General features: G+C 41.2%; 1 long non-coding RNA gene across 1 annotated transcript; it reads right to left on the bottom strand.

The window, feature by feature from the left end:
• Positions 1-11491: 11491 nt before the first annotated feature.
• LOC123366254 lies at positions 11492-13284 on the bottom strand. The gene is made up of 2 exons (XR_006577985.1): positions 13127-13284; positions 11492-11674 (listed from the first exon to the last, which is right to left on the bottom strand). It is a non-coding gene; the product is annotated as an uncharacterized LOC123366254 (long non-coding RNA).
• Positions 13285-25661: the final 12377 nt, after the last annotated feature.

The raw sequence follows: 25661 nt of genomic DNA, 5'->3' as shown, positions 1-25661 counted from the left end.
CAGGTTTATACACTTATACCCTGCTTATACACAGTGTAATTATACGTGTAATGCTGTGGGTAATTTTTTTACCAAAACTTTTTCCTGACAAAATATTCAGAGTTGCAAATTTGTATCTATTCTGGCAAATTTCCCTAGTATAAAAAATGAAATAAAATGAAATAAATCAAAAGAAGTCTAAGCATTTTGACTTTTTGTTTTAAAACAACGTTTAGTTTTATTTTAAAATATCTTTAAAAGGAGAGGGAGGAGCTGCCACGAAATGAAATGTTTTGTTTCAAGTCAAAGAACTTTGGGGTTAACCCAAAATGGTTTTTTATTCCTGATTTTTTTAAATTGCCAACAAAACAAAAACCCATTTGTCTCACAGCTCTACACACCATTCCCTGTCACCATTCTGCATTATACAAATTGAATGCTATGTTATACTATCAATCTATATAATATACTTTTTTCTCAGGAACAAAATATTCTGCTAAGTTGGTTTCTAAGTTGGCTGCCTGCTTTCTTCTTTATGGTTTGGAGAAAAGCATTTTTTAATAAGTAGATTCCCTATTCTTTCACCTATCGGGGTGAAAGTCCATGTACCATGGACCCAAAAGGGGAAGATTCTGTGTGAGTCCTTTGTTAAAATATTAGCAGCCCATTGATGTCTTAGTAGCCTAGATCCACCAGGTGATCAATTATTTTCTCTTGATGTTAATTAGTCCTTTGAGAAGGATTTTAATATATGCTCACAAATATAATATTAAACATAAGCAGCTTTCCAAAATAATTTGGTAAAATTTGCATAAGAGTGTGCTGAAATATATAAGCACAGCTGTTGATTTATTTAGATTAAGCAGTAGATTTTTTTAAAAGTCTGTACCAAAAGCTCTAGGTGCCTTGACAATTAACAAAATAATGACCACCTGCCAGCATTATAATCATAAAGAGATAAATACATTCAGCTCACCAGGAATATTAAACAATCATAAATGATAACCAATTAAAACATGCAGCCCTGACACAAAACTCATCCATTTTCCCTCTATGAAGCTCCATAATTTCCCAAATGATTTTGCAGGATTTGATTGAACTGATGCATCTTCTAGTATTCCTGCATCCTTCCAGACATAGAGGGTCATTTTTAAAATATAGCCTCGAGTCTGTGAAAATAAACCTTAAAAGCCAAGTTGTGCCATTATGTATAATATATACTATAGCATCTGTAGAGGCCTTGATGGAAACTTGGGTTCCATGGGGCTAGATACAGACATATGTAAGAAAGATTTCCTGACCGTAAAATGTACAATTGAAATAGTGAAAATAGCCAAAGGAAATATTATAATCCCTGTTTTAAAGGTGGAGAATGGTGACACAGGAAAGCCTTTGCCTGAGCCCTGAATTGAATCTAATCAGCCTAATGCCCAGTCTAGTACCTTAACCACAAGACCATTCTTCCACTCAATAAGATAAAGGCCTGCATTTGTGGGCGAGGCTTGTTTTGTCATTGACTTCAATGGGAGCGGGATGAGGCTGTTCCCCATTTTAGGATATTCTCCTGGGTAAACATCTTGGAAACTTTATGAATCATTCACCTATAAAATGCAATCAATAAAGGCAAATAAAGCCAAGACCCAAAGGCCTATAGTTTTGCTTGCTGTCTTACCCAGGTGCTTTTTTAGGAATCTATTTTTAGTAACACAGTCGCAATTTTATCTCTACCTTGCACTCAGTTTTGTTCCCCGAGGAACGTTTCTCAGCATGTCTTGTGTATTAAACAGCAATCTATTTAAAAGCAGAGATTGTTGTTTGTAGTGTTTTGCCACATGAAGTGTAATTATTAACAATAATATGGAGAGGCCCCAACTGAGACTGGGCAGATCACACAGTGAAAGACAGCCCCTGCTACAAAAAGTTTGCAATCCTAATAGGCATGACAGACAAAGGTAGTATTAACCCCACTTTTACAGATGGGGAGCTGAGATGTAGAGCTTCAGTGACTTGCCAAAGGTCCCACACGGAATGTGTAGCAGACCAGGACCTGTCCCCCGATGTCCTGAGTTCTAGTTTAGTGCCTTAACCATCAGGCCCTCTTTCCTCTGCAGATCTCAAAGCCACATCTACAGTGTTTTTTAAAAAATATATTTGAACTTAGTTGCAGCAAAATTTGATGGCCTCTGGGTACAATTCTGTAGTTTGTGCTATAAGACATGTCAGACTAGATGATTTTAATGTTCCCTTCAGGCCTTTAAAATTTACAAATCTATTAACTGGGTTTTAACTTGGTTTGAGCAACCTAGTGTGCATGAGACCAAACTGTGTAAGAACAGAGGAGTTTAAAATGCAGTTTTAAAACATTGGTCTTAAGTGGTTTGGTCCCATCCTTACTAGCTGGACAAACTGTGTAGAAACCTTTTCAGAGGCATCTAGAGACAGGCTGGAGCTGTGACATTCAGAACCAATCCAGAGTCACATGAAAACATTCTCAAAGTTGAGGAGTTCTTACCTGTTATGGATATAGGGCCAGGTCATGAAGTTCAGATGGGGAAGTGGATCTAAAATTTCAGCAGTGCTCAGACCCAGGTTTTAATTTGGAACCCTCTAAACTTTAACACATAATTTTTAAACATTTGAAAATCCAGAACAGAAAAGATCTCAAAGACCTTTCAGGCTCACACTTACCAAGAAAGGGGAGGATTCTTATGTTAAACAACCTCAGATGGCACAAGCAATCTCACACACTTACACTCATAAATTTGTCCAGCTCTCTCTTAAAACTAATTGAGTTGTTTGCCCCTGCAGCTCCTGTTGGGATGCTGCTCTAGAACTTTACAACCTTGATGGTTAAAAATCTTCTTCTAATTCATGTTGAAAATAGAAGTGAAGACACAGCAACCATGCTATTACTTTGGGTTAGTAGCACCAGTGGAAGCCTGACCAATAAGCTTAGAATAATAATATTTTCCTCCTGTTAGTGTTGGTGTGAGGTAGGTTCAGTGTTCTCCTGGTATGTTGTTATTTTCCTTTCCAGTTCCAACTTTGATAAGAGAAGTGGATCAAATTATAGTATTTGTCTGAGGGCTAGTCTACAAATGAGTCTTTTGACTGCAAAAATGTCCTTTTTATGCCTCAAATATTGGAGACATAAGAAAATCTCTTCTGTGGTGTCCCAGGTTCTGAGCAGCTTCTTGGATTAGGCCCTGATCCTATAGCCCCAGTACTGCCAACCACAAGCATTCACAAATCATGAGTCAGGCACCAAAAAAAATAATATGAGATTTTTAAATAATAAATGCTGGGATTCTTTTTATTTGCCTTCTGGTTTTTGAGCCTTTAGGGCACATGGTTTCAAGCTTTGCTGCACAGCTATGTGTGCTTTAGACATTTTCTTTTTCAAGAAAAGGTTAAATTGTTGTGTAATCCTATGATTTAAGAGCTGGGGCTTTATGAAAAACACAGTTTATCATGAGACTTATGATAAAATCATGCATTGACAACACCACACCCATTGAACTAAGCAGGAAGGGTCCCACTGGCTTCAGTCTCAAAATCATGTCCTTGAAACCTTAAAAAGTCTGATATCACCAGTCAATAACAGCTTTGTGGTATTGGCAGAAGAATAGGGTCATGAATCCATAGCCCAAACCAAGTCAGTAATTTTGATTCACTTTACTTAAAATAGAAGATTAAATAATTCAGACTGCAGATCTGAGAGTGGAATTTTGCACAATCATATGCTTTGAAATCATGTTCATCATGACAATATCTGGGCTCTAGGATTATTTTTCCATAGTGCAGTTTTTCCTTGCAATTTCGGCACTTCTTTTCCACACAAAACTAGGTGTCCAGGGTGTTTTTAGGTTTTTCTACAGACTAGGGAACAAGCTATAGAATTTCTTATACAATTCTTAAGAGAAAAAATAAAAGATTGTGTTTGATTCAGTGCAGCTTCTACAGGGAATTGTAGTTTCAATATTCTCCACTGTTTGAGCATGAGTCATAGCAATTCCCAAGGGATCATTCCTCTGATCTCTTTTTAAAATAACACAGAACAGCTAAATTCAGAAATGTAAGTTGTTTTCCTTGGGAGCAAATACTAAACTGTCCTGTGTCCCCTAAATAAAACATGTCTGTCAGAATAAACAAGTTAAAAAAGCATAACCATTCCTAAATGGCAATGCTTTTCTTGCATCCTGTGTCAATATTTTTTTGAAAAAATGAAGGTCGGTGTTATCCATATTCCACACTTCTCCAAAGTTCAGATCCAGGGTTTTGGTTTGGGTTTTGGAAATTTTAAACCAGAGTTGGAACCAAAATCCCAAAGTTTAAGATTGCTTGGTTCTGGGATTTTGGTCTGGGACCATCTCTGGTTAAAAGTGGCAAAACGCAGAGGCAAAAAAAGCATAACAGGAGGGGAAAAGTTGATCCCCTTTAAGGGATTGGGTGAATTTAGATTAAGTCTGAATGATGCCTTTTTCTAATGTTTGAACTGACTCCATCTTTTCACAAGCTGGTGAGTATCTGAGTGTCTGTTGGGGGGGCAGTTTGGCAGTTTGACTGTGTGCTTGATTGTTTGATTGCTTGTTTGACCAGTTTGATTTGGGAGTGCTTTGTTCCAGCTGGGCCTGACTGTTATAAAAAGGCAGTCAGCTGCGAACCAGCTGAGCAGCGAACAGCAGAGAGGCAAACAGAAGGAGTTTGCCTGGGAGTTTGCCTGGAGAGAGCTCTCAGAAGGAAGAGACCATGGATGCTGAGCGATCTGCTGTCATGACCTGCACAGGATGTGCCATGTTTGTCTTCCTTCCACAGGATAGAAGCGACTTTGTCTGTACAAAGTGCAAGCTGATCTCCATATTGGAGGAGAAGATTCAAGGTCTGGAGAAACGGATATCAACCCTGCGTTCCATAAAAGAAAACGAGGATTTCCTGGATAGACGTCAGGATCAGCTTCAGCGGGCACAATGTTCTGAAGATTCAGAGCAGGCTACACAGCAGGGACAGAAGGCCAGTGAGGATAACTGGCGGCATGTGACATCCAGAAGAGGAAAGAGTACCAGAAACGTCCATGTACCAGAAACACAGCTACAGGTGAGCAACCGTTTTCGTGTTCTCTCCGCAGGTACTAGTGCAGAGAGTGGAGTGGATGATACATCTGAGGGAACAGAGCAGAAGGAGACTCCACTGATTGGAAGGCATGAGATGCACCGTCCTAGGGATGGGGGTTCCACGACCACCACTCCCAGGAGGAGGAGGAGGGTGGTGGTGGTCGGGGACTCTCTCCTCAGGGGGACTGAGTCATCTATCTGCCGCCCTGACCGGGAAAACCGAGAGGTGTGCTGCTTGCCAGGGGCTAGGATTCACGATGTGACGGAGAGACTGCCGAGACTCATCAAGCCCTCGGATCGCTACCCCTTCCTGCTTCTCCACGTGGGCAAAAATGATACTGCCAAGAATGACCTTGAGCGTATCACTGCAGACTACGTGGCTCTGGGAAGAAGGATAAAGGAGTTTGAGGCGCAAGTGGTGTTCTCGTCTATCCTCCCTGTGGCAGGAAAAGGCCAGGGTAGAGACCATCAAATCGTGGAAATCAACGAATGGCTACGCAGATGGTGTCGGAGAGAAGGGTTTGGATTCTTTGACAATGGGATGGTCTTCCAAGAAGAAGGATTGCTAGGCAGAGACGGGCTCCACCTCACGAAGAGAGGGAAGAGCATCTTTGCAAGCAGGCTGGCTAACCTAGTGAGGAGGGCTTTAAACTAGGTTCACCGGGGGAAGGAGACCAAAGCCCCGAGGTAAGTGGGGAAGTGGGATACCGGGAGGAAGCACATGCAGGAGACTGCAAGAGGGGAGGACTCCTGTCTCAGACCGAGAAAGCGGGACAATCAGCGAGTTATCTTAAGTGCCTATACACAAATGCAAGAAGCCTGGGGAACAAGCAGGGAGAACTAGAAGTCCTGGCACAGTCAGGAAATTATGATGTAATTGGAATAACAGAGACTTGGTGGGATAACTCACATGATTGGAGTACTGTCATGGATGGATATAAACTGTTCAGGAAGGACAGGCAGGGCAGAAAAGGTGGGGGAGTTGCGTTGTATGTAAGAGCAGTATGACTGCTCAGAGCTCCGGTATGAAACTGCAGAAAAACCTGAGAGTCTCTGGATTAAATTTAGAAGTATGAACAACAAGGGTAATGTCGAGGTGGGAGTCTGCTACAGACCACCAGACCAGGGGGATGAGGTGGACGAGGCTTTCTTCCAGCAACTAACAGAAGTTGCTAGATCACAGGCCCTGGTTCTCATGGGTGACTTTAATCACCCTGATATCTGCTGGGAGAGCAATACAGCGGTGCACAGACAATCCAGGAAGTTTCTGGTAAGTGTAGGGGACAATTTCCTGGTGCAAGTGCTGGAGGAACCAACTAGGGGAAAAGCTCTTCTTGACCTGCTGCTCACAAACAGGGAAGAAATAGTAGAGGAAGCAATAGTGGATGGCAACCTGGGAGGCAGTGACCATGAGATGGTCGAGTTCAGGATCCTGACACAAGGAAAAAAGGAAAGCAGTAGAACAGAGACCCTGGTCTTCAGAAAAGCAGACTTTGACTCCCTCAGGGAACTGATGGGCAAGGACCCCTGGGAGAATAACATGACGGGGAAAGGAGTCGAGGAAAGCTGGCTGTATTTTAAAGAAACCTTATTGAGGTTGCAGGAACAAACCATCCCGATGTGTAGGAAGAAAAGTAAATATGGCAGGAGACCAGCTTGGCTTAACAGTGAAATCCTTGCTCGTCTTAAACACAAAAGAACAGCTTACAAGAAGTGGAAGATTGGACAAATAACCAGGGAGGAGTATAAAAGTATTGCTCAGGCATGCAGGTGTGAAATTAGGAAGGCCAAATCACACTTGGAGTTGCAGCTAGCCGGAGATGTTAGGAGTAACAAGAAGGGTTTCTTTAGGTATGTTAGCAACAGGAAGAAAGTAAAGGAAAGTGTGGGCCCCTTGCTGAATGAGGGAGGGAACCTAGTGACGGAGAATGTGGAGAAAGCTAGTGTATTCAATGCTTTTTTGCCTCTGTCTTCACAGACAAGGTCAGCTCCCAGACAGCTGCACTCTGCAGCACGGTATGGGGAGGAGGTGACCAGCTCTCTGTGGAGAAAGAAGTAGTTCGGGACTATTTAGGAAAGCTGGACGAGCACAACTCCATGGGGCCGGATGCGCTGCAACCGAGGGTGCTAAAGGAGTTGGCCGATGAGATTGCAGAGCCATTGGCCATTATCTTTGAAAAATCATGGTGATCGGGGGAGGTCCCGGACGACTGGAAAAAAGCTAATGTAGTGCCCATCTTTAAAAAAGGGAAGAAGGAAGATCCAGGGAACTACAGGCCAATCAGTCTCACCTCAGTCCCTGAAAAAATCATGGAACAGGTCCTCAAGGAATCAATCCTGAACCACTTAAAGGAGAGGAAAGTGATCAGGAACAGTCAGCATGGATTCACCAAGGGCAAGTCATGCCTGACTAACCTAATTGCCTTCTATGATGAGATAACCGGCTCTGTGGATGAGGGGAAAGCAGTGGATGTGCTATTTCTGGACTTTAGCAAAGCTTTTGATACAGTCTCCCACAGTATTCTTGCCAGCAAGTTAAAGAAGTATGGGCTGGATGAATGGACAGTAGGGTGGATAGAAAACTGGCTAGATGGTCGGGATCAACGGGTAGTGATCAATGGTTCCATATCTAGTTGGCAGCCAGTATCAAGTGGAGTGCCCCAAGGGTCGGTGCTGGGGCCAGTTTTGTTCAATATCTTCATTAACGATCTGGAGGATGGTGTGGACTGCACACTTAGCAAGTTTGCAGATGACACTAAACTGGGAGGAGTGGTTGATACGCTGGAGGGTAGGGATAGGATACAGAGGGACCTAGACAAATTAGAGGATTGGGCCAAAAGAAATCTGATGAGGTTCAACAAGGACAAGTGCAGAGTCCTGCACTTAGGACGGAAGAATCCCATGCATTGTTACAGACTAGGGACCGAATGGCTGGGCAGCAGTTCTGCAGAAAAGGACCTAGGGGTTATGGTGGATGAAAAGCTGAATATGAGTCAACAGTGTGCCCTTGTTGCCAAGAAGGCTAATGGCATTTTGGGTTGTATAAGTAGTGGCATTTCCAGCAGATCGGGGGATGTGATCATTCCCCTCTACTCAGCACTAGTGAGGACTCATTTGGAGTACTGTGTCCAGTTTTGGGCCCCACACTACAAGAAGGATGTGGATAAATTGGAGAGAGTCCAGCGGAGGGCAACAAAAATGATTAGGGGGCTGGAGCACATGACTTATGAGGAGAGGCTGAGGGAACTGGGATTGTTTAGTCTGCAGAAGAGAAGAATGAGGGGGGATTTGATAGCTGCTTTCAACTACCTGAAAGGGGGTTCCAAAGAGGATGGATCTAGACTGTTCTCAGTGGTAGAAGATGACAGAACAAGGAGTAATGGTCTCAAGTTGCAGAGGGGGAGGTTTAGGTTGGACATTAGGAAAAACTTTTTCACTAGAAGGGTGGTGAAGAACTGGAATGGGTTACCTAGGGAGGTAGTGGAATCTCCTTCCTTAGAGGTTTTTAAGGTCAGGCTTGACAAAGCCCTGGCTGGGATGATTTAGTTGGGTTTGGTCCTGCTTTGAGCAGGGGGTTGGACTAGATGACCTCCTGAGGTCCTTTCCAACCCTGAGATTCTATGATTCTATGATTCTAAGCTTAGAGGGTCAGAGAGGACAAAAATATCAAGACTGCTTCCAGATGGCTTGGTAAATGTCAGACTCTGTTTTTTTAAATGCGAAAATAGCATATAGGGCCAGCGGGCCATCTGGTGCGAGTGACATAGCTCTGTTTACTTCAATGGTGCTATGCTGATTTACACCAGTAGAGGATATGGTCCATTGTTTTGCAGACTCCAACCTGTTGTGTTTGTCAACAGATGGTCACAGGGATATAACAGGTTAGCAGAGTCCCTATATGGTGGCTGGACTTGCTGTATATACGTCTCTTGCACAGCAACCAAAAGTTCAGCCGGGGTCTTCGTGGACCCAAAGCCAACAACTGTACAACATGAGGCACAAGAGAACCTCATGCATCCAAGCCAATAAGAGCTGTGCTGCACTAAATTGTTCACAGCAGAAAATCAGTCATAGGTAGTTTTCATCATTGGCTCCCCTATCCCAATCAGTCGCCTTTTTAGTCAGACTGTCCACCTATCAGCAGTGTGACTCTACTTCTTTTTAACTTTATGGAAGTAAGCCTGTTTGGGGAGAGGGCCTGCTTTGGAAAGAGTGGTTTCTGTGCTCCTCTCTGTGTGTAGCCAGCTCCACAAGGCTGTCCATGCAGACATTTTCATTTCATTTTATTTTCTTCCATGGAAAATATATGGCATTTGTTGGCCAGCTCTCCAAAGCATAGAGCAGAGATCTAAGTGTCTCAGGACATATAGTGACCCACTCCTCACCAGAGTATGAGTATCTCCCAATCATTAATGAATTTTACCGTCATACACCCCTGTTAGGTGCAGAAGTAACATCCCCATTTTACAGCTGGGGAAGAGAGGCACAGGGTAGAGTCAGTGTCTTGCACAATGTCATGCAGTAAGTCTATGGCTGAGCTAGGAAATGAGCCCATTTTTCCTGAGTCCAAATTCAGTGTCTTGCCCACTAAAGCATACCACCTCTCCTTAAACCATCCTTCATCTGGGTAACTTCAATGGGCATTTTTATTTGATTTTACTTGTTTGCCAGTGGTTAAAATGAAAATCCCAAATATTTAAAAACATTCTTTCATTGTTATCGCGTTGGCTCTCGTCATCTCGTCATCCGATCTGATATGACAAAATATAATGATTGCCACGTCTCTGAATTTTCGTGAGAGTGGATATGCCTACATTATGCAAGCTAAGGCTTGAGGCAACCTTTTTGTTTCTTCTTTATGTCTCTCTGAAACCTTTTTGTGTAGGTAATTGGCACTGTATGCCATAATGTACCCACACCCGATGACGGGCATAGTACTAGAGCTACCCATCTTTCTTCTGAAATACTTTGCACAACCTCTTTCTTTATAAATTTTGTTCTATTAATTTCTGGAGCTGTATCATGAGTGAATACAGTAGAAGAAAAGGGAGGTATGTCCAATAAGAATCACTTTCAGCCCAACATGGCATAAAGGGCACAAGTAAGTTTACATCTAAGATTTTCTCTTTGACAGATCACTTGAAAATAAATTGCCCCTAGAAAACTTCAAAGTTGCTCTGTATGTTGTTGAACTGGAGTGATGTGATATTTAGGGATGTTTCAACATTTTCTGTCAAATTTCTTTGTCAAAGGAAAATAGTGATTTCAATTCAAAAATGTTGCGGAAAGTGTTTGTTTTCATCAAAACACTTCAGGTTTTCATTGGAAATCTAAAACCCTAAACCAGAAATTTGTGTCTGAAGACTGATTTTTATTTTCTTTCTGGCCGATTTTTTAAGGGGTTGGGCTGAATTTTGGGCAGGAAGAGAGTTGGCCATTTTCAGCTGGACATTTTTTGGTTTTCATTTTTTGATGAAATGTCAAATTTTCAAGTGATTATTTGGCAGCACTTAAAATATCCTTATTTTCCAACCAACTCTCAAGATACCCTTTTAAATGTCTGAAACTGCATCTCACACAAAAGTAGAACTCACTTTGATTTCAACCATTTACCTGCACAAGCATTGTTCCTTTCACTGTATCCCTGCAAAAGAGATCTTCACCCTTCGCGAAGCTCGGGTCTGTTTTGAGAACATTCAGTGTGTGATATATGATGAGTGCAGAGCAGTACCAGACTGTCTGAAATGCTGTAAATGATACTAGCCCTACTTCATGAAGGACATGTGTAAGTGCTGTGCAAATAATAAAAATACAGTGTGGAAACACAGGAAGAATGACCTGATTTTTATGCAGTGAGACGTGTCTTATTCTTGGTGGGAAAGGCATTTTGATCATTTTCAGTATAATTCCACATGTGACTCGCTAAGAATATCACAATGACACTCCCTGGGTTTCTGTTCTGTAGCTTCTCTATTGTACCTTAGTGAGACGAACACTAAATCAATAGCCTCATTTCAGCTGATTTGTACTATTACAAAAACCCAGCAAGAATTGCTAGCATAAATCTCCTATTACTATAATGACACGTTAAAATAGCACAGTGGTTTAAAATGTGAGCTGAGACCTATCCACCCATCTGTGCTCAGCTTGATCACATTTTATATGTTTATACTTTCCTTGCTCCCACGTTAGCAATACAGTGACTTGCTGATGGAGGGAAAGAAATCACTTTTATCAAAACTGCAAAATTCTCTTTAGCACTTCAGTGTGTGTTTGTATCAGATACCCACACATTGTTAGTGAAAGATAAACAAGAGAATAGAATGTGGTTGACTAATCAGTATTAATTAATGAGAACCCTCTTATTTCCCCCCATGATGAATTGAAACAGACACTCGCTGGAGGAGCGAACTATTTAATCTAGAGTGAACATTTCTGAATTATGGGATGTACATTGAGCAGGGTGTCATTCTGTTCCATGTGGTGTGATAGATCTTCAGAAAAACACTTTTGTTTAATTGAGATAATATTGTGTTTTCCATGTGTCCTTCGGGGTAGAATTGCCCTCACCTGGCACATTCTCCCTGAAATAAAAAGACATTCTCATGTAAATTCCAGATACTGAGGGCCAAATTCAGAGGTGGTGTGTAAATTAGAAACCTCTCCCCCCCACTTAGGACTAGATTATGCATTTGAGGCATAGCCCTGTGCTAGAGGAGGTGCTGAGAGCAACAGCACCATAGGATAATTCAGGTAGTTTGCACCATGCAGAGCTCCCTGTTGCACAGTCTGCAACATACTGTGTTGGCCTCACCTCACGCCCACCCTTTGAATCATAGAATCATAGAATATCAGGGTTGGAAGGGACCTCAGGAGGTCATCTAGTCCAACCCCCTGCTCAAAGCAGGACCAATCCCCAACTAAATCATCCCAGCCAGGGCGTCGTCAAGCCTGACCTTAAAAACCTCTAAGAAAGGAAGGAGATTCCACCACCTCCCTAGGCAACCCATTCCAGGGCTTCACCACCCTCCTAGTGAAATTTTTTTCCCTAATATCCAACCTAAACCTCCCCCACTGCAACTTGAGACCATTACTCCTTGTTCTGTCATCTGGTATCAGTCTAGATCCATCCTCTTTGGAAGCCCCTTTCAAGTAGTTGAAAGCAGCTATCAAATCCCCCCTCATTCTTCTCTTTTGCAGACTAAACAATCCCAATTCCTTCAGCCTCTCCTCATAATTCATGTGCTCCAGTCCCCTAATCATTTTTGTTGCCCTCTGCTGGACTCTTTCCAATTTTTCCACATCCTTCTTGTTGTGTGGAGCCCAAAACTGGACACAGTACTCCTGATGAGGCCTCACAAAGGCACACTATTGACTCATATCCAGCTTCTCGTCCACTGTAACCCCTAGGTCCTTTTCTACAGAACTGCTGCCTAGCCATTCGGTCCCTAGTTTGTAGCAGTGAATGGAATTCTTCCATCCTAAGTGCAAGACTCTGCACTTGTCCTTGTTGAACCTCATCAGATTTCATTGGCCCAATCCTCTAATTTGTCTAGGTCCCTCTGTGTCCTGTCCCTACCCTCCAGCATATCTACTACTTTGGTAACACTGTGGATCCTGGAGAGGTGCATGGATGGAGCAGCCCCTTCCATCCCCATAGCACAGACTTTATGCAGACTTTGCAAAGGGCAGCGGTGCGGGCCGACGGACGTGCTGGCCGCGGCTTCCCGTAACCCCCACTGTCTTGGGACGGCGAAGCGCAGCCAGTGGGAGCCACGATCGGCCGAACCTGCCAACGCGGCAGGTAAACAATCTGGCCCGGCCCGCCAGGGTGCTTACCCTGGAGAGCCGCATGCCAGATGTTGCCAACCCCTGCTCTAGACAGTCTGGGAGGGACTCAGATGTAGAAGATGACAGCTGTTGGATGGTTACAAAGTCCAATCCAAAGGAGTTCAAGTCAAATTAAGAGTGGGAAAAGCTCTGTATAGAAAGTCTTGCCCTGTCCAGGGGAGGAAAAAATCACCAGGAGGTGTTACCATAAGTGATGCTTTCAATCTTATTGCAATAAAGTTCTGTCTCTCATGTATGTTTCTGGGCTTGTAGATTCCTCCCTTCCATTCAGAGTGCTATATTTGGATTGCAGATCTCTTGATGATTATAAGTCCCTGCAGTAAAGAAGGTCTGTGCAGTTGTAGGGAACTGTTGTCTTTGTGTTAATTACAGTGTGTGATTTTTATTGTGAGGTGTTCTGACAGTGGTGGTGACACGAGCAATGTAGTGGTGGGTGCAGTATGACCAGGGAGCTGGGCTGTGGTGCACACAGCTGGATTTTCTCAGCCTAAAGATTACAAGCAGATTCAAGCAATGCTAATTAATAGCCGAGTGTTTGAATTATCTTTGGGACAGGCTGCTGCACTTCTATCAGGAAGGTGGATGTCAGAATCCTAGTTCAGGTCAATCTAATGGGTTGAGAGACCAAAACACAGACTATATTGGACAAACTCAAAATGAGTGTAAGAATTTTCAAAGTGGTAATGGCCTTTGGAATATAATTCCTGAAAGGATTGCAGTGGTGATCCTGACAGCCTTATCCATAAATCCCTGCACTATTGGAGAGATCTGTATATGGGCCTGAACCAAAGTCCACTGAATTCAATGGTCTCTGTATCAGGCTTTAAGTGCATTGGAGCTGACTGGATAATTAAAATGACATACAAAGCTCTGGAAGGATGTAGACAAGGGCTGTCCAACCGAAGTAAGAGGAGATTACTGAGCAGCAACTACTTCAGACACTTATGGTGATTCATATGACGGACACATGGTTACGTGGTGGCCAAGTAGGGGAGGAAAGAGATCGAAGGAGTATAGTCTGCAGTAGATTCTTCAGTGCATGCATTTGTCTTTAATTTATGTCTTGAGAGTCATAAGGACAAAGGTGCCTAAGTTTAAGGACTCAAATTTATATTTGGGCACCTAAATAAAAGCAGCCTGACTTTCAGTCAAATGCCACCCCAAGCACATTTGGGGTTCTGTGTAAACAACACTAACTTTCTCCCACACAGAAGAGTCCTCACAAAGATTTCCAAATGCACCTTGCTGAGAGTGTCTCCTCAGTAAGTCAGATGTGCAAACCTTGCCTTGGGTTGTAACTTTTGCCTTTATCTTTAGAGACGTAGCCCAAAGCAGACAAAGAAAACGGTCTAAACTATCATTGCAATATCCAGAGTTTTAGCCCAAAGCCCACTCCAGCAAAGTGTTCAAGTTTGAAGTCAGCAAAAAATCAGAGCTTATTGGTGTCTCTACAGTTAGGGCTGTCGGTGCCTTATGAGGCAAACAAGTTTTATCTGTGAACTGGCATGTACAGTGATCATATGCAATTATACTTCAACAGTCTTTATCTAGAACCAGGCAAAAAGATGTAGGAAATTAGTAATAACATAAGAACGGCCATACTGGGTCAGACCAAAGGTCCATCAAGCCCGGTATCCTGTCCTCTGACAGTGGCCAATGGCAGGTGCCCCAAAGGGAATGAACAGACAGGTTATCATCAAGTGATCCATGCCCTGTCATCCAATCCCAGCTTCTGGCAAACAGAGGCTAGGGACACCATTCCTGCCTATCCTGGCTAATAGTCATTGATGGACCTATCTTCCATGTAGCTACCTAGATCCCTTTTGAACCCCATTATAGTATTGGCCTTCACAACACCCCCTTGCAAGGAGTTCCAGAGGTTGACAGTGTGTTGCGTGAAAAAATACTTTCTTGTGTTTGTTTTAAACCTGCTACCTATTAATTGTATTTGGTGGCCCCTTGTTCTTTTATTATGAGAAGGAGTAAATAACACTTCCTTATTTACTTTCTCTATACTACTCATAATTTTATAGACCTCTATCATATCCCCCCTTAGTTGCCTCTTTTCCAAGCTGAAAAGTTCCAGTTTTATTAATCGCTCCTCATACGGAAGCTATTCTATAACTCTAATCATTTTTGTTGCCCTTTTCTGAACCTTTTCCAATTCCAATATATCTTTTTTGAGATGGGACAACCACATCTGCATGCAGTATTCAAGGTGTGGGTGTACCAGGGATTTATATATAGGCAATATGATATTTTCTGTCTTATTATCTATCCCTTTCTTGATGATTCCCAACATTCTGTTCGCTTTTTTGACTTCCACTGCACATTGAGTGGATGATTTAAGAGAATTATCCACAATGACTCCAAGATCTCTTTCTTAGTGATAACAGCTAATTTAGAACCCATCATTGTATATGTATAGTTAGGATTATGTTTTCCAATGTGCATTACTTTGCATTTATCAACATTCTATTTCATCTGTCATTTTGTTGCCCAATCACCCAGTTTTGTGAGATCCTTTTATAGCTCTTCGCAGTCTACCTGGAACTTAACTATCTCGAGTAGTTTTGTATCATCTGCAAATTTTGCCACCTCACTATTTACCCCTTTTTCCAGATCGTTTATGAATATGTTCAATAGGACTGGGCCCAGTACAGGTGCCTGGGTGACACCACTATTTACCTCTCTCCATTCTGAAAACTGACCATTTATTCCTACCCTTTGTTTCCTATCTTTTAACCAGTTACCAATCCATGAGAGAACCTTCCCTCTTATCCCATGACTGCTTATTTTGTATAAGAGCCTTAGGGTGAGGCACCTTGTCACAGGCTTTCTGAAAATCTAAATACACTATATCCACTGGATCTCCTTTGTCCGCATGCTTGTTGACCTCAAAGAATTCTAGTAGATTGATGAGGCATGATTTCCCTTTACAAAAACCATGTTGACTATTTCCCAACAAATTATGTTAATCTATGTGTCTGAGAATTTTGTTCTTTACGATAGTTTCAACCAATTTGTCCGGTACTGAAGTGAGGCTTACTGGCCTGTAGTTGCCATGGTCACCTCTGGAGCCCTTTTTTAAAAATGGCATCACATTAGCTATCCTCCAGTCATTTGGTACAAAAGCTGATTTAAATGATAGGTTACAGATGACAGTCAGTAGTCCTGCAATTTCACATTTGAGTTTCTTCAGAACTCTTGGGTGAATACCATTGGGTCCTGGAGACTTATTACTGTTTAGTTTATCAATTTGTTCCAAAATCTCCTCTAATGACACCTCAATTTGGGACAGTTTCTCAGATCTGTCACCCAAAAAGAATGGCTCAGGTTTGGGAATCTCCCTCACATCCTTAACAGTGAAGACTGATGCAAAGAATTAATTTAGTCTCTCTGCATTGGCCTTATTATATTTGAGTGCTTCTTTAGCATCTCATCGTCCAGTGGCTCCACTGGTTGTTTAGCAGGCTTTCTGCTTCTGATGTATTTTTAAAAAATTGCTATTACTTTTGGAGTCTTTGGCTAGCTGTTCTTCAAATTCTTTTTTGGTCTTTCTAATTATATTTTTGTACTTCATTTGCCAGAGTTTATGCTCTTGTCTATTTTCCTCATTAGGATTTATCTCCCACTTTTTAAAGGATGCCTTTTTGCCTCTCACTGTTTCTTTTACTTTGTTGTTTAACCACAGTGGCTCTTTTTTGGTTCTCTTACTATGTTTTTTTAAATTGGGGTATACATTTAAGTTGAGCCTCTATTATGGTGTCTTTAAAAAGTTTCCATGCAGCTTGCAGGGATTTTACTTTTGGTACTGTACCTTTTAATTTCTGTTTCACTAACCTCCTCATTTTTATGTAGTTCCCCTTTCTGAAATTAAATGCTACAGTGTTGGGCTGCTGTGGAGTTTTCCCCGCACCAGGGATGTTAAATTTAATTATATTATGGTTACTATTACCAAGCGGTCCAGCTATATTCACCTTTTGGACCTGATCCTCTGCTCCACTTAGGACTAAATCAAGAATTGCCTCTCCTCTTGTGGGTTCCAGGACTAGCTGCTCCAAGAAGCAGTCATTTAAGGTGTCAAGAAACTTTATCTCAGCATCCCTTCCTGAGGTGACATGTACCCAGTCAATTTGGGGGTAGTTGAAATCCCCCATTATTATTATTATTATTATTGAGTTTTTTATTTTAATAGCCTCTCTAATCTCCCTGAGCAGTTCAGAATCACTACCTTTTAATTTCTGTTTCACTAACCTCTTCATTTGGAATTACTATCCCTAGAGATTCTATGCTTTCTTTCACATATAGTTCCACTTCCCTACCAGCACAACCTGTTCTGTCCTTCTGATATATTTTGTACCCTGGTATTACTGTGTCCTATTGATTATCCTTATTCCACCAGGTTTCTGTTATGCCTATTATATCAATATCCTCATTTAATACTAGGCACTGTAGCTCACCCATCTTATTATTTAGACTTCTAGCATTGGGATATAAGCATTTTAAAAACTTGTCATTATTTGGCTGTCCCCTGTTGCATGGCGTAATTGAATGGAACTTTTTTTCATTTGACTGTTTTTTATCAAATCCTCCTTGTATTTTATCATTTTCCATCCTCTCCTCCTTATTAGGACATAGGGAATCTCCATTTATAGAACCTCCCCTAAGGGATGTCCAAATCACATGCTCTTCCGCACCTATCGACTTTCCCCCAGCCCTTAGTTTAAAAACTGCTCTACGACCTTTTTAATTTAAGTGCCAGCAATCTGGTTCCATTTTGGTTTAGGTGAAGCCCATCCATTCCCCAGTTCCTAATAAATCTAAACTCCTCCTCCCCACACCATCATCTGGGTGTTTCCCCAGTTTATAGATAGAAATGTGTTATCAGATGACAGAGGAGGGTAGAGAGATGAAAACCTGGCTTGTTTTGTTGCAATACATCGGGATGTGTTTTGTTCTTCCAAAGGTTGAATTGATAATATTTTTTTCCAGGTGCAATTTGGAAGTGATATGATCTGTTTACATCTGCCTGAAATGCTGAAAGTCATTAAATGTTCTTTGTCAAACAGTAATTACAGGGGGGACACTGATCTGTTGCGCTTTTCAAAATATTAAGAGATAATTTTCTCCATACGGTGTGAAGTCTGCAATTCAATGCATATTGCCAGCTAGATGTGATACCCTGTGATACCCATTAGTACATTTTCCAACTTTATCCCATTGAATTACCTAAGGAAAAATGCATGTAGCTCTGTGAACATCTTGGTTTAATAGCTGTAAAAAATCCTCTCTGCTGCTCCAACAAGGTGCATGGTACCAGAGTTGTGTCCAAACAACACTATTTAATTAATATTTTCATTAATATTCATTAAGGACCAGATTTCCAAAAGTTATTTGCAAAAACAGAATCCCAGGGAAGGCCAGGCCAAAAATTTAGCCACCTGGCTGTTAGTTTTCCCACAAACATAGGGTGACAATAAAAGGAGTTAAGCATCATGGGAGTTGTTTCATGGACTTGATGCAGAAATTATTAGGTGAGGGTCTATGGCCTGAGTTATGCAGGAGGTCAGACTAGATCCCCATAAAAGGCTCTTCTGGCTTCAAAAGCTGTTTATCTATAAGTCCATTGGAGTTCAATTCTGCACCCTGGAGAGTTTTGCTGTTGACATGTAAGAAGCCATACCCACTTCCCCACTCCTGTCCTATTTGTGTACTCAGTAAAGGATCACAATATGGCTGCTCTTAGGACTATTTAAGGCTCAAGAACTAGTACCAGAGGCAATGGCTTCACAAACTAAAACTGCAGTTTTCACAGATGAAAATTGCTATTTTAGTTAAATTCAAGTTTGAGAAACTTTACTGAGAAAAACATAATGAGAAAGCGGATGCTGAAAGGTGTAAGTGAACCTACATGCTTTCTGAGAACTTATTGGGACAATAAAGCAGGTAGGCTTTGATAGGGGTGAACGGGGCACAAGGCAGTGTGTGTCAAATTTAAAATATAAAGAACACAGAAATATAAAGAGGAGCTGAATCTGTATTTGTTACTGACAAGAAAGTGTAAGGCTGGCTTGATGGAGGAGAGTATTCAGAGCTTATGGGAGTCTTAGCACAATAAGAACAGTAGATACAAAGTTAAATTTAAAAAGAAGCTGCTTCTGAGCTTGGTTAGTTTGTATGGGTGTCGGTGAGGCTAGGAGAGCAGAGCATTAGCAGTAACTGAAGAATAAACTGAGGCCTGATCTCCTTTGGTTAGGCGTGTGGATTTTTTTACCAAAAATGTTTATACCAGAACAACCCTACTATGGACACAGTTACAGTGGTATAAAGGTACCTTATAGTGGTGTTGTTTATTTCTCTTCCTGTACAGGAATAAGCTTTTCTGGTATAACCACTTTTGTATAGTTGCAGTAGTATAGTTAAAGGAGTTTAATGTGTGTGTGTAGACAAGGCAGAAAGGTGAAATTCACCCCTTGAGGAGGCCAGCACAATCCAATACTGAAGTCTGACTTAAGCATAGTTTTCAGAGTTTAAATTGGACTTAACTGGTTCACAGACCTAGTGTGGGCCTTGTTCACAGAGGTGAATTTTACTCTAACTCCTTTGTTTTTATGGCTAGAGAGGGAATAGGGAAGTGGCAGAATGAAAAGTAATTAGTTTGCTAAATATTATACAATTTAAAAAAAATAAAATAGTTGGTAAAACTACACTGAGAACACAGGACAGAAAGCCAGATGCTAATCAAAACCCGATACTTGTTCTGCTTTCACTAGCCTGTCAGTATATTTCACCCATACATTTTAGCCAAATCACTGCCAATGTTTCACTCCACCACCCATTGCAAAGATACAGTTTTTCCACTCATCGTCATACATTTTGATTTAGTGTGAGCACATATTTGTCAGACCTTTGTACTTGGATAAATCTACTTTATTTTACTCCTAGGTGTCAAATTCTGGTCTCCAAAGAGTTGTTTATTTCTTAACAATAGCATACAGAATCTCTTCCTCCTTGGTGGCTATTAGCTACATACCAATTCTTAAGCCTCCTCTCTCCTGGGTGGCTTCTATGCATTGATCTGTCCCAAATAGTGCAGCTTTGCTTCTTGTTTGACTATGGGTCAGTTCTCAAACTCTCTATTCATTTCTTTCTCCTAGTGGTATTGTTCAGTGTATTATCTTTCTTGGAAATCTGGCCTTTGTTGATGGATCTGCATTGTTAAAGGGTGGGAAATCGTCGCCCCACTAAAGTCAATGGCAAAATTCCTATTGATTTCAATGAGAGCAGGATTTCACCCATAGTGTTTAAGTGGTGCCATGCCCAGAATGGTTAGGTGTTGCCAGTTTTCACTTGTTTACTATTTTATTTTAATTAGTCCCAGTCCCTGAGTCATCAGTGGTATCTTGGATCAGGCTCCCTATAGAGAATCCAAATATAGGAGTTGTATGCTGAGCTGGGAGACCCCCAAACGTTTTTGACTCAATAGTGACCCTCAAAAATGTAAAATTCCAGACTCGTAATTGAAGAAACAGGGTCTGTTGGCTCCACATATTGCTCTCTCATTATACACTGGCAGTTAGTTATATTTGCTCCTTCAAAGAATCATGTTTTAAATATTAACTTTAGTTCACATAATTTAAATGAACAATTTAATGGCGGGGCAATAGGAGGAAATCTGAGGTGTTAGAATACTCAGTGCTGCCTTTCTGGGTAGGATTTTTTAGATTTTTTTAAATTATATGTAACATTGAGCAGCAATGCACTCACTTTGGATGGTGTCATCACTGGAACAAATGCATAGCATTAGGTATCACATGTGTGTAGTGTAAGTCTATAGGGATATGTGACTAGTCTCATCTTCCAAAGCAGATAGATGCAAGTACATGCTTTTATAACACACTCCATGTGGTATGGAGGTGCTGGAGAGATCAGGTTTTCCATGAAAGCACAAAGAAAATAAAAGATTACTGGTATATTGTATTTTGGAGACATCTGCCTATATGAAATGTTACTCTGAATTCCTATGCCTCAATATGTGAATATTGCTAGTTTAAAATCGGTATGTGTTGAGCTTTTAAATATATTTTATTTGTACAGGAGGTAATTAATGCATCTTTCAGGATAACCTAATATACTGCATGGCAAAATTAGGTTCCAAATGGTATATTATTATTTGTATTACATTAATGCCTACAGACCCCCAACCTAAGATTGGAGCTCCTCTGTGCTCTTCAGTGTACATATTCATGGCAAGAGACAGTCTGTGCCTCAAAGAGTTATCCTCCATATAGACAAGAGGATGGGAGAAGGGAAGTATTATCTCCATTTTACAGAGGCTTAGAGTGACTAGGTGACTTACTGAAGGTCACTCAGAAAGCCCCTGGCAGAGCTGGGCATTTTCCCTTAGATGTCCTCAGACCCACTCCAGTGCCTGAATCACAAGACACACTAATGACTCTAATTATAATGTGATAAAATAAATGCCTATTTATTTTTTAAACATTTTGGGAAGTTGCTTACAAAAGTTGTTGACCAAACATTTTTGAGAGCTGAAGTCTTCTCTCTAGGTGCATAAGAAGTATAGCACTGGACATCCTTCTGAATACAGATCTGTGGGGAACAAGGGGAGTCAGGATGTTAACTGAGAATGGGTCTTTAGGACCGATTCTGATGCTCTACAACCAGGGCCGGCTTTAGGAAGTGCGGGGCCCGATTCGAATACCTGGCGGCCGTCCGGGTATTTGGCGGCCCTGAAGGACCCACTGCCGAAGACCCAGAGCGAGTGAATGACCTGCCACCGAAGTGCCGCTGAAGACCCGGACCGCCGCCGGGTGAGTAAAAATTAAAAAGGCGCTCTTCTTTAGGGCACGGGGCCCAATTCAGGGGAATCAGGGGAATCGGCCTAAAGCCAGCCCTGTCTACAACACTGCACGCTGCCCCACACAGTTCTTCCAGAAGGCATTGAATGTGATCTAGAAGGATCACCAGTGGCAGTGAGATGGTGGCTTATTGTCCATGCCTTGTAAATCCTTGGCCTCTCTGCTCTGAACTCCAGCAAATATGATGTTTCATTTGTGGATATTTGACTCCTTACTCGTATCATATGGGGGAATAAACATTTATCGGATAACAATAACTAACCTAGGCCAAACTGAAACTAGCAACACAATACAGATTTCACTTGGCCAGTGGCTAATCGCAATCGCACATATGTGAAGTAAATTGGGATTTGCAAAATGGAGTTAAACCTGTGAACATTGTGGGGCGATCCAAATAAATAATCTCCTGTCTCACTTTGTCCTCCATGATTCTGTATTCAGAGGGATGGTGCCTTTAAAAACCAGAATCTCAAAACGTTGCAACAGTACAATCACTTGACTTTCTTAATTCTCAAAGACTTTTTTCCATTACACTGTAGTCACCTTAATTAAGGATTTAAATTAACACATGGAGGATCCCTTATTACGCTCATTTAACATTAAATCCTGTGGTCATCATATGCAACACTTTGTTCAGCTGTAACTGATGTTCCGTACAGATCCAAGTATCTACTTCTGTGCTTCCCTTTGACAAGAGTAAGATGGTGCAGCAAACTCACTGCGGTTCGGAAACAACAAAGGTAAGAAGTAGTAACCTAAGAAGCTTTAGCCTAAAAATCAATGAACTGGCAGGCAATTACAGACAGAATGAATGACTGAGTTGGCTCACTGACTTGATTTAACATCAGCAAGTGTTTAATGATGCCATTATGTACTAATTGAAGCCCTTGAAGCATCATATCAGATAGAATGTTACAGAGACATCTGTAATAATTCACTCTGGTTGTGCCACAGCATATGTTAGTGATGAAGCCCATTGCTACAGCAATTTCCATACCAAGGTAGCAAAAAAAGTTCTTTTGAAGTCTGATATAGCCCACTAATTATTCGCTATGTTGAGATGACACTTAACTTAGAAACTATAAACCGGGCTCGATCCTGTAAACCCTCTGTGTGTCATACTGCCATTGACTTCAGTGGAAGCTGCATGAGAAGAGCATGCAGGATCAGGCCTATTAGGGTAATAAACTTTGTTTAAAAATAATGGAAGCTTCCTCAGTGTTTGGTAAACCATTCAAAATGTTTATGGTATCACATTAAAATCTAAGAGAGTAGAGGGTGGACTCTGATCTCCCTCATGCTAGTTAAATATGGGTGTAACTATTGGCTTCAACGATTTTGGCACCAGTCCAGTAACGGCTTACATGAGTGCTTAATTTCATATATTATGGGTAGTTATGTTGATTTCAATGGGACTACTTGCATATGTAAAAAAAGCATAAGTTTTGTTTTGTTTTTGTAGGTTTGGGACCTTAGACTGTAAGCTCCTTGGAGAGAAACACTATTCTATGTTTGTACGGTGATTAACACCCTGGGGCCACCACCTGGCTGAGGCATCTAGCGGCTACTGCAATAAAAACAAGAAATAAGAATGAAGACTTTTGGCCTGATATTACAGCATCCTTAATTTAGCACCCTATAAGAGCAGGTAACTACTGAATAATATTTCTTTGTGACCATAAACTTTTATCTATGTAGCATTATTGTTATACCTCATGTTTCTTTTCAAAGCCCACTTTTATTCTCAGACAAGTTTTTTATATTTTTCCACTATTCACTTCATTATTAAAGTAGTGTAAGAACACATCTAACACTTTTTTTATGGATTATAACAGCACCTAGCTCCATTACCACATTTTTAATTGCCCACTCCAGGCATGTGGGGCATTCTGCTAAAAAATTATTAGGTATCCACTTTATCGTTAACCACCATATTAACTGTAAGACATTTTGATTTTAAAAAATCAATCGGACTGAAGCACTAAAGTCAATAAGAGTCATGGCTTTCTAGAAACAGTGGATCCTAGCAATAAGGTCTTAATGAAAGCAAATGCTTCTTGCAAAAAGAGCCTTTGAGAAAAACTGTAGGTCATGGCACTTTTTTTTTAATATCATGCAGAAAGATAAATTCCAATTCTTTTTTTAGATAATACACTCTCAAATGACATTTTGAGAAAGATTCATAATTTAAAATGATTCCTTTTTGATGCTATATGAGTGATGAGGTGCTAAGTTGTGTAACTACAACAGAGAATATATTGATTCTACTGTTCAAAAAGGTGCATCATTTAATGTTATATGCTGATTATATCCAATTCTTGAACTCATCAGTGCAAATTCCTGCAATGGACTATATAAAATTAGGTCCCAATCCTGCAATCAATCCTTGTGGGTGGACCCTTTTGTGTATGTAGAGTCCCATTAAAGTCAACAAGAGTCCAAAATGGTCTGTCCTCATAGATCTGACTGTAGAATTAGGGCCTTTATTCCTGCAGCAACCATGGGCAGAGCTGTGAAGCTCAGCTGAGCTCTATGAGATTGTCACTAGCTGTCATGATGTTTTTGCTCTCTTTCTTCACTTCCCTTTAGTGTAATTATCTTGCTCTCTAACAAATACCAATATAGAATATCAAGGTTAGAAGGGACCTCAGGAGGTCATCTAATCCAACCCCCTGCTCAAAGTAAGGCTAATCCCCAGACAGATTTTTATCCCAGTTCCCTAAATGGCCCCCTCAAGGATTGAACTCACAAGCTTAGGTTTAGGAGACCAATGCTCAAACCACTGAGCTATCCCTCTCCCCAACATTGTTCCTAGACAGGTCCTTTCACCTCAAAGGATTCTTCTGTAATCTCCATCAGGAGAGAGTGTAAATAAGTAAGCTGAAAAATCAGTACCTTTCCAAGCCAACTCTCTCCTCTGGGCTTTGCAGAGTGTCACGTCCTCTCCATGTCTAGCAGGTTGTAAACTCTTCTGGGGCCTCAAAATGTCAGGCACAAACAAGCTCACTAGGAGCTGATTGGGGAAACTTTTTTCTTCTTATGAAGTTTCCATTTCCATCAACATTTTCTTCAAAATATTTGGGGTTCTCATACAAAATGGAAAAAATGTTTTTTTCTTTTAAGGAACATTTCAATTGAAATCAGTTTTTGTGATGAAAATTTCCATTTAGTTGAAAAGCCTTTTTTCTTCTTTCTTCAAAAAAGCCTTGGCTCCAGCCCCCTACTCACTAGCCAGAGTAGTTGATCTAAGGCCAAGGATAGGTGAAATAGTAATTCATTACTGATACAAACCAGCAGCAACCCAGGAACAAGGAGGAATAATTCCAAAGTATTTCTGAGTCACAAGGTTTCCTAGATGGGGGGACATCTTACCCACTGCCCTTGTTCAGATAACAGTGTAGCCCTAAGTGAGTGGAGGGGAGTCTTTCTAAGGCCACATATACACTGCAGAGTTTTCTCAGCATAGCTATGTCAGTCAGGGCTATGAAAAAACCACTCACACCCAGCCAACATTGCTATGATGACAAAAATCCCACTGTATGCCAACATATGAGTCAACAGTGTGCCCTTGTTGCCAAGAAGGCTGACAGCATTTTGGGCTGTATAAGTAGGGGCATTGCCAGCAGATCGAGGGACATAATCATTCCCCTCGATTTGACATTGGTGAGGCCTCATCAGGAGTACTGTGTCCAGTTTCAGGCCCCACACTACAAGAAGGATGTGGAAAAATTGGAAAGAGTCAAATGGAGGGCAACAAAAATGATTAGGGGGCTGGAGCACATGACTTATGATGAGAGGCTGAGGAAACTGGGATTCTTTAGTCTGTGGAAGAGAAGAA

Source organism: Mauremys mutica, chromosome 3 (assembly GCF_020497125.1).
Source record: "Mauremys mutica isolate MM-2020 ecotype Southern chromosome 3, ASM2049712v1, whole genome shotgun sequence".
NCBI classification, from domain to species: Eukaryota; Metazoa; Chordata; order Testudines; family Geoemydidae; genus Mauremys; species Mauremys mutica.
The sequence above is the reverse complement of the archived record's forward strand: the minus strand, read 5'-3'. Positions and strand labels throughout refer to the sequence as shown.